This window comes from Chaetura pelagica, unplaced genomic scaffold (assembly GCF_000747805.2).
Source record: "Chaetura pelagica isolate M959 unplaced genomic scaffold, ChaPel_1.0 scaffold159, whole genome shotgun sequence".
NCBI classification, from domain to species: Eukaryota; Metazoa; Chordata; class Aves; order Apodiformes; family Apodidae; genus Chaetura; species Chaetura pelagica.
In genome coordinates, this window is record NW_009954555.1 from 684,899 (window position 1) to 694,525 (window position 9,627).

Consider the following 9,627-nt stretch of genomic DNA (forward strand, 5'->3'; position numbering starts at 1 on the left):
TCCAGGGGTGGGACAGCCCGCGGTAGGTGCGGGGGAAGCTGCTGCAGCCGCCACATGCCTGGCGGGGAAAGGCCCATCGTGCACTGATGGGGGGATGGATTTTCGTGGCATTGTCTTTCGTTTCATTGCGTTTCGCTTTCAGCATAATATCTAAAGCTCTCGGTAATTAGCCTGCCCCTTAAGTACGAGAGTCTGCTGTCAGAGTTAATCCAGATACGCGGTGATGTCAGAAGCAGCAAGTGGAAGTGCATTGAACCCTAAGTATCTGGAAGGGTTTATGTTTGGGAAGGTCTGTCTGCAAGGGACAATCGGCAAGAACAAAAGAACCTGCTAGAGAGCCCGAAATGCTCAGTTACCGATCGTTACCCTCTTATGTTTTCTTAACGTGGGGTTTTTCAAGGAGGAGGGGGCAAAAGTGTTGGGTTCTTTGGGTTTGTTGTTTGTTTTTTTTCACGATTAGCAGGCGACTTTAAGTTCAAATGAGGACATTGGTTTCCTCTAAAGCTCGACCTGGTAATTGTCCTCCCGTAGTCATTTCCAAAATGAAAGCTGTTTTATCTCTGGACGGCTGAGTTTTCACAAGCTCTTTTCTGTTGTTAACAAACACTGGATTTTTAGGCCAGGATGATTAAAATCGCTGCGTCAAATTGTGTTTTTTTAATGAGGTGATTTTTAAACGGCAAATTGTAAACCATTTCAGCTGCATTTCAGTTCAGTTTCATATTTTCCCGTGCTGGTGTGGTATCTTTAAAAGTATTTTTGTTTTCTTGTGTGGTGGGTGGAAGGAGCAAAGAACTTAACTCTGCGATTGATTTGTTTTTTTTTTTAATGCAACATCGTTGACATCTGCTGTATCGATCCTGTGCTTTTTTTACCTGTCTGTGAAGAGTTTCACTAGTTTTGAAGTCTTTGAAGGTTTGCACAAAGAACCCCTTGTATAGAAATTAGTGCTGTCTAATATTTTAATAGTTTATCCTGATGCAGTGGTGAGTTATCTGGATGATATTGTGAGTGATGCAGTGTGGACTGAGGGTTTGGTCTGTATCCTGTTTTCTTCTGTAGCAGTTTGAAGTTTGATGTCTTCTTGACAATCTTGCCTGACTCTTCATTGCAATTTTCATGCCTTGAAAATATGCAGGGTTAGGTGGGGGATGCTGGATCATGTCCTTTGATAAAGGCCCAGGATTCCTTCAGTAACAAGGACTCTTTGTTGCTCATTGCTCTTTTGCTACCTTGGTGTGGGAGTCGTGAAGTTTGAAATGGATGGTGTCACTAAATTAGTGACCACATCAGAACTACTCTGGTCTGCACTGCTTCCAGACAAATTAGCTGTGTGTCAAGGCAAGGTCATCTGGTGATCCTGTTTAATATTATTCTTAGACCACAAGGAATTTCCACTTACTGTAAAGCTTTCAGACTGTGTGTCTTCTCCCCCCAGATCAGTGGGACAGCAACAGAGTTCTTTGTGGTTACAGTGATGCTGTACTGGAGTTTTGGGGCACTGTGATGATACAGATTATTATTAATAATAAGCTATTTGTGAGAGCTTCTACTGGAGCTAGAGCAGTTTATGTATATCAAAACTGTGGAACAGCTATATGGGGTCCGTTGTCAGGTCAAAGAGTATAATGAAGTTAAGGTTTACAGGAAACATTCCTCTCAATTAGCAGAGTCTAGTTTCATCCTAACTCACCATCTCATAAGGGCAGAGAGTGCCAGCAGGCGGGTATAAAAGTGTGTTGATTCTTGGGAGTCAAAGATTAAACGCGAAGGAGAGTACTAGCTGCTCAGTCAGGCAGTGAAAGCACAACAGATTTGGTTTGTGCACTGTTTTCTGATGTTGTGTACAGTCATTGAGAAGGCCATCAAATACGCTTTGTATTGCCCCAGAGAGTGCTGGGAGCAGTCCTGAGCACAGCAGGAAAATAGTGAAAGCCTGCCAGAAATGCACATTCTTGGGCAGTTTTTCCAGTATTTTGCATCACTTGATGTGGAGCTCTGACGTGTTGAATCAAGAGGTGGAGTTTAATGTGTTTTCTGGGAGGTGAAACCAGTGCCCTGCTACTGCTTGCACACTGGGAGTAATTCAATGTGTTCTTGTTGCAGGTTTTTGGGGTACAAGGGGAGGATGTCAGGGAAAGTTGTAGACTATTACTGAAAGGGAAATGGCTCAGCAGTTTCTGAGCAGAACCTTTCTGCAGCATGAGTAGCTTACAGATTCAGAAAGATCCAGGCGATCTTTTTCTCCAAAGAGCTGTAGTAGAACTTTTTGTTCACTGACCTAATAGAATTTGAGGGGAGAAAATCCATCTTGGGTCTTCATGTATGTGCTCGGCATTGCTCCTGTTACTGCTCTGTTCTTTGCAAGCTTTTTAAGTATGTCTGTTGTGTTCCTTTGAGGCTCTTGAGCTGCACAAATGAGGTAGTTGATATGCTGGGGTAACCAGTATCCTGGAAATGATGAAAGTAGTGGAACTGTGTGACAGTCCCCTTGTAAGATCTGATCCATTACGAGCTATGAGATGGCTGGGAAGTGCTGCATCCTTAGAAGACTGACAGGGTGTAGAGGAGGTGGGGGTGCAGGATGGGTGCCATCCAGCCTTGGGAAAACTGATAAGCTTGAACACAGTATCAGGCAATGTTGCTGACTGTAGAACTTTTCTGTTTGCTCCTGAGGATGAGGCTTGTTGAAGCTTAGAGCATAAATAATCATTATCTCTGCAGTGCAAGGGCTCTCGCTCTGTGCTTGGCCCTCAGTCCCAGCCCCCCTCTCCATTCAGCAGGGTCAGGGAGAAGGGAATCAGGGGCGGTGTCTTTGGCTGACATGAACACGCTGGGGAGGGATGAGAGGAAGGGGGTCTTGGGGGCTGGGTTCAGAGCAAGGTTAGCCAAATATCGGTTAAATTAAGCAAGAGAAACAGACAGCTCAGCTTGCAGTGAACTTTTCACCCAGCTAACCTGTTGCTCACCCTGTTTTGCACAGGTGGAGTACAACTCGAGTAGAGCACCACCCTTGCTCTCCCTGCCTCCTTTTTTTTTTTTTGCTGCTTTGTAAAGCATGGCCAAGGGGGGAGCAGGAACTGAAGGGGACCTGATTTGCTGTTTTAAGTTCAAGAAATACTAGAGTTCTAATTGCTGTCTTAAAAGCACTGATGTTAACATCAATAATTGCAGAGAGGCTAGTCCTTATTTGCTACTGTGTAGAACAAAGACCAGTAATTTCTGGTCATAGAGGATTGGGAAGAAATTCCATATTGAAGAGGGCCAGGAACAAATGACAGTGTCTAAACAGGGATGACTAGAGATTCTTTGTGGGAAAACTTCTCCCCCCCCCTTTTTTTTTTTTTTTTTGCTGCATTGTAAAGCATGGCCAAGGGGAGAGCAGGAACTGAAGGGGACCTGATTTGCTGTTTTAAGTTCAAGAAATACTAGAGTTCTAATTGCTGTCTTAAAAGCACTGATGTTAACATCAATAATTGCAGAGAGGCTAGTCCTTATTTGCTACTGTGTAGAACAAAGACCAGTAATTTCTGGTCATAGAGGATTGGGAAGAAATTCCATATTGAAGAGGGCCAGGAACAAATGACAGTGTCTAAACAGGGATGACTAGAGATTCTTTGTGGGAAAACACAAGACTGGTGGGAATTCAGTGGATTCTGGTGTTTATATTTCTCTGACTTTTATTCTGCATTTGCAGTGCAAGTAAATGCAAATAATTGCTGACATATGTTGTAAAAACATACCATTATGCTTAATTTTTTTCTTAGTTAAGAATACAATACATACTGATAATTAGACATTGTGCACTTGTGCTCTCACGTCACCTCTGTGTAATGGGCTTTACTGCATAGGTGTGAGCTAAGAGCTGAATTTGTTCTGCAACCCTTTCCTAAATCCCTACTGCTTCCTCTCCCTCTCTCCTTCCAATAAAGCTCCAGGCAAATTAAAGTTAGTGTTTTTTCAGTAGTCACTCCACCACAATCAGTGTGTAGTGGCAAGGGTGAAGTTTCCAACATGTTTTCTTAGACAATTTTTCTGTTTTGTGACGTCACAAGTTCATTGGAGAGCTGTATCTAGTTAAGCACTTCAACCTAGTTTTGAGGCTAAAAATCACTGTTTGGGACTCTGAATTTTCTTCTGATCTTTTTTTTCACTCATTATAGGTAAGGAAGGTCTGAAACCAATAGAAGCTGTCTAATGCACAGTATTTCCAGGAGGTAAGCCCTCTGTTTCCTTTGTGTGTACCTAAGTTCCAGAAAGCAGAGGTCCTTGCAGATCCCCCCCTAGAAAACTTCTTCTGGTAGTCTATTTTCAGGTGGTATATGCCAGGAGCTCTGTGTCTAAAATGGATAGAGCATTGTATAAACCTGGAGATAATCTCTGACTTCTGGAACCAGTGAGCCTTCCTGGGGCAGTGAATATTTTCAGTTTTGCCTCCTGCTTTGCTCAGTGCAGAATGATGATTTCCATCCCTCATTTTATTTCTGGGAAGGAGTTCAAGTTCTTCTCGGACTACATGTAAATGTCATTTCATAGACAACTACTCAACCACTGCCAGGTTTACATTAGATGACTGGGTGCGAAGTAGTACGACAGCATCTCCCTTGGTATCCCAAATCCTTGGGTGCTGAGGAAGGACATAAGCTCAGACCAATATGCCCACGTTGTCCAATTAGGTCAGCCTTGTGTTGCAGTAGAACAGCTGGCTTCAGATGTCCCAGTGGTGCTACTCTTGGTCACAGGAAAACTGGGGTGGGAAAGTATGGAGCCTGTTGTAGATCTTACTGCTTCAGTTTGCAGATTACTCACACCTCTTGTACCAGAGGACGAGAACATGTTTTTGCCTTCTTAACAATCCAGTGTTTTGCCCATCAGGTTAGAAACAAATGTGGACTGGATACAGAAGCTCAGTATTTCTGAAGCCTGGAAGGGGCCATGGCTATGTAGAGTGGAAAAAGTGTGGGTGTGTAGGAATAAGGTGTGGAGAAGGGGAATATGAACTGTAGTGTGGTTGTTGAGTTCCTGAACCTGCCTGTTGCTGATGCTACTGTTGTTTATTAAACAGTTTTTATCCTCATGCAGTTGTTAAAAAAGATAAAACTAGTAGTTGTCATCTGCATAAGGCAGCACTGCACTCTGCTGCCCCTTCCCCTGCAATGACAGGAGTGTTTTTGTAGGTTTGGTGAGCCCAGTCTGGGAGTGAATTGTGTTCAAATTAACTTTGCTTGTTTTCAGCTTTAGTTTTGTTGTTCTGGTTTGCTTCTGTTCCCTTGGGATGGTTCTGGCTGGCTAATTTTACAACCTGTAGTTTAAAATGCAAACACCACCACTGGGGAGGGGATGGGGCAGGGACAAGTTCAGTGGTCATCAGATAAGCAAGACTACTCCTTTTCCATCAGTTCGGGCAGATTCAGTAGAGCTCTAAGTAACATCATAATCTTCCTAAAGACTAGTTTGCTTTTCTGATCTGTCAGAGTGTATATTCTCTACAAAAGTTGTTCCCTTTTGGACACCTCGGTGAAGTTTCCCAGACCTGTTGGGCCATTCACCTTATGGCTCAAAACCCTTGTGTCAGGGCAGGCTGGTTTTCTTACACTGTTTTTTACTGCCCCTTGAGTGACATAATTTAAACGATGAGTCTCTGAGAGACGATTCGTGCCAAAAAAGATCTAATAATTGTTACCAGTTATTCAGATTGGTGTTACTGATTTCCCGCATCCTCCCACTGGTCCCTTGAGCTCCCCCACCCACTCATTTTTCCTAATAATTCCCATGCTTTCTGGCTGTGGGCTCAGCGTGCCCTCTTCTGTGTTACTGTGCTAAGGTGTAAGTATCTAGCTCTCCCTGGAGGAGTATTTAGGGCTTGGCTGCAGCAACTTCCATAGGCAGATATGAGCTGGGATTGGGCTAGCAAGGTAGATTGACTGCTGGCAGCTTCAGTAAAGCTTCAAACCGCATTCAGGCACATCTTTTACTTTGCCCTGCTGTGGCAATGTTGTTGGCAGTCTCTGAGGTAGCTAGTTCAAAGCTAGATGAGTAATATATCTGCAGGCTGCAGTGCTGGGGTGCACAGAACTACAAATGGGATTCTTTAGAGGAGCTCTGCAAAAAATTGTGCTAATTACGTGCTTTGAGCAAGCGAAGACTTGCACTAGTAGCGACCCCAGGTGCTGCTGCTTTTCCAGTTTGTAGTTATGATTGTTTCTTCTCTTTCACAAAAAAAGATCTTCAACTCATGAGGCTTGTTTCTCCAGCACTGTGAATCTCTGTTGTACAGTGATTCATATTGTCAGTGTAAACAGTAAACTGCTGCTGAGAGCAGCCGTATTTTCTTCAAGCGGCTCCTCAATCTGGCCCTGTTTTCCCATCATGTTCTTTTTCTCTATTCCTGTGCATTCTTGCCTGTCAGAGGCCCTTCAACATCTGCATTCTTATTTCTTTTACTTCCCTTGATCATTCTCTCTTGTAGTAATTCCTGGTGCTGGCAAGAACATACTTGATTTTGCTCAGTTAGATGGACCTACAGTTCCAGAGATGGAAGTGGGTGAAGCCAGATCTGTTCTGGATGCCTTCAATAAGATACCTCAGAACACATTAGCATTAGGGCAGCTGAAGTTCTGAAGTTGCATTTATAGGTTTTTTTGGCTGTGTTAGACTGTCTCGTGCAAGGTCTAAAAGAAACTGAAAACTGTAGGCATACGGTTGTATGTGGATCTATGGAGTTATTCTCCCCTAAGCAAGGAAAACAGCAATCATCCTCCCTATTTATTAGCCCCTGGGGTGTTGGGTGTTAATCTGAATTTTAGGGGTGGGAGGGTTGTTAGCTTGTTGAAATTTGTGCTGTCAAAAATCCTTATACAGGAAGTGAAAAGCCACTTCTTTTGTGGAGTTCATTTGTTCACTCTGGGGGTGTTGGAATGACAACTGAAAATAAGAATGTCCCTCCCCAGTATTTGAGGCAAGTTGTTTATTTCACAGACCATGGCAAGGAAAATGAAAAGTATTAGGAAACAAGGCACAGAGACAAGGTCTTAGTTAGACATAGAGGACCTCCTGAGATGACTAATAAAAATTCAGTCCATTTCCTAATACCCCAATTTTTAAAATTAAAAACTCCTGTTTTTTCCTATAGAGGAAATCTAAGGATATGTTATAATATTAAATAGAGGGATTGAAAGCATAATCCATTCTTCACACAGGATTCCTGGATTTTTTAGCTCATTTATGAGTTGTTTTGGTGGTTCTAAGCCATGCAAATCAGTATGGTGATCACAAGGGCTGTGGCTTGTTAGCCCCATGTTTCTGCAGCCTGTGAACTTAACCCCCAGATAAGACAGCAGCTCTTCTGAGGAGAGCTGCTTTACACAACAACCTTCTCTTGTGTTGGATTGCGCTTGCTGTTCTGTTCAGGGGTGAAAAGTCTTGTGTAGCATGTGTTGGCCTGGCAGAATGAGCTCACACAAAAAGAGCAGTATAGCTGCCCCCTTTCTTCCTTTCTGGAAAAGCAAGTGAATGTTCGGTTGTTCTCATGTATGTGGTGAAGCTGGCACCACGACCCCTACTTTGTCAGCAGCAGGACAGTTGAGGGGAAGAAAAGCTTGGCGTAACCTTTGTTATGTTATTTATTTTCACTTTGCAGCCCCTTGGAAAATGAACTTTAGAAAATTCTGAGCCGATGGTAATGGTGAACACTGGGAAAACCCGGGAATCAGCAAATCCATTGTGTTGTGCTGACAGAAAGATACTGTTACAACACACTTTAGCTGCCAACTTGCTGCAGTCACTCAATCCATCATGGTGGGCTGTTGGATCACAAGCCAGTGAAACTCAGCCTGGCGTGTTATTTTAGTCTTACATGGACTGTGAGATAAACGGGGCATGAACCGGCCCCCTGGCAGGGGGTCGACCCCTGGCGCCCTCATTAAAGTGCCAATCAAAAAGAGTAATGGAACAGGGAATAGAAAGCTGGCTTCTTCAGCCTGTTACCGCTCTCAGTCTGAGCAACTTTCACAAGCCAAGGGAAACATTTCTCTTCTGAATAGGAGCCAGACCTCCAGAAATACCTCCTCTCTGCGTGACTCTGTGAGAGCAAGTGCTGAGGCTCTTCCAGGTGTCTTCCTTGTGGTGGAAACCTGTTGCTTATTCCTCAGTAACCTGTACCTGTTCAGTGCAGGTAATGGGAAGATGTGTTGCTGAATGCAACCCGGAAAGTGGGTAGATGCTTGTTCTGTGTATGCAGTATGCAGGCATTGTGCTGTTCTTGTGTTGATGATCAGTTGGTCAGTGCCATGGTTTCTCTTGCAGATTGTTCGTATTTCAGCGTTTGTGTGAAAGATGCAGAGAACCCTTCTTTCTCCCCAGGGCAGCCCAGTTACTAGCGCAAGGTAAGCAAGTCTAGAAGGCTTGCTTCTGTGTGCAAGGTGTGCAAGTGGATTATTGTGCTGTCTGTGGGTTATTTCAAACTCCCACAGGAGCCCACAGCAAATAGATCCTGCAGTAATACCATAATATTTGGGTGAATATGCAGCCAAGGCTCAGGCACGCAAGCAGTGCTGAGCTGCCTGTCATCAATAGTTAATATTTCAAATACTGCTTTGACAATGGATGCTTGTCTTAAATTCGGAGTGCATCCAACACTACTGATGCTGTGGGAATTTATGTCCTGTGATGCATTCTGGGTTTCTGGTGTATAAATACATGCTTTTCTGCACGTCAGCTTCCCTCTGGTGTGTGCTTGGAGGAGGAAGGAAAAAGGTAGTTATTGAAAAGAAAGGTGGGTGAAGGTCTGTGTGTTATGTGGATTTAGCATTTGAAATCAGGAAGCTCAACACTAGCTCTTAAATCTACTTATAAATGTCAGCTCTTGGTGTGATCTCAGTGTGATTGTGAACTTGGCAGCTGTTTGTTTTTGCTCGTAATGTTTTATCATCGGATAGTTTGTCCAGGTGGATATTGGTTTGGTTTAAACTATTTTTTTTAATGGGTAGGATCAGCACTTGCAATTAGTGTTACTGAAAAAAGATGCACAAGTAGTATCTATCTAGCTTTGAGCTTCAAGAGTGAGCAGTCTAAGCCATAGATTGTGTCACATAACTGACAAGTTGGTCAAATTTCAGTGACATACTATTGCATGCTGAGGCTGGTGCTGAACACTAAAGCCCTGAAGAAGCATTAGAGGAAACTAATACAGATAGCAAGTAAATAGCATGGTTGGAGATCAGCTGTATACTGAGCTAGATCAGAAAGAATAGTTTTATCCCTTTATAAACAGTAGTGTTCTTGTGTTCTACATGTCCCTGTCTGAACACAGGGTGCAAGGATGCTGTGTCTGCATAATCCTCTGAAGACTCACAGTGCAACTGCAGCTATAGCACAAATAAAGATGTATTTTGGCACAGAAAGTAGTGCTAAATATAAAATCTTCAGATTTCTGGGATGTTTATCTAAAGTACTGTTCCCTCCATACTTTAAAAGAAATCCTGAAAAATATATTGGCACATGAAGGATTACTCAGAGCCTGGAATTGCTCACTGACGGAGAGCAAGCATCACTGGTGCTTTTCTTCCTGGTAGCTGAGTTGCAGTGTCAGGGGCCTTACCCTACCAATAATATAAGTGGGGGGGGAGA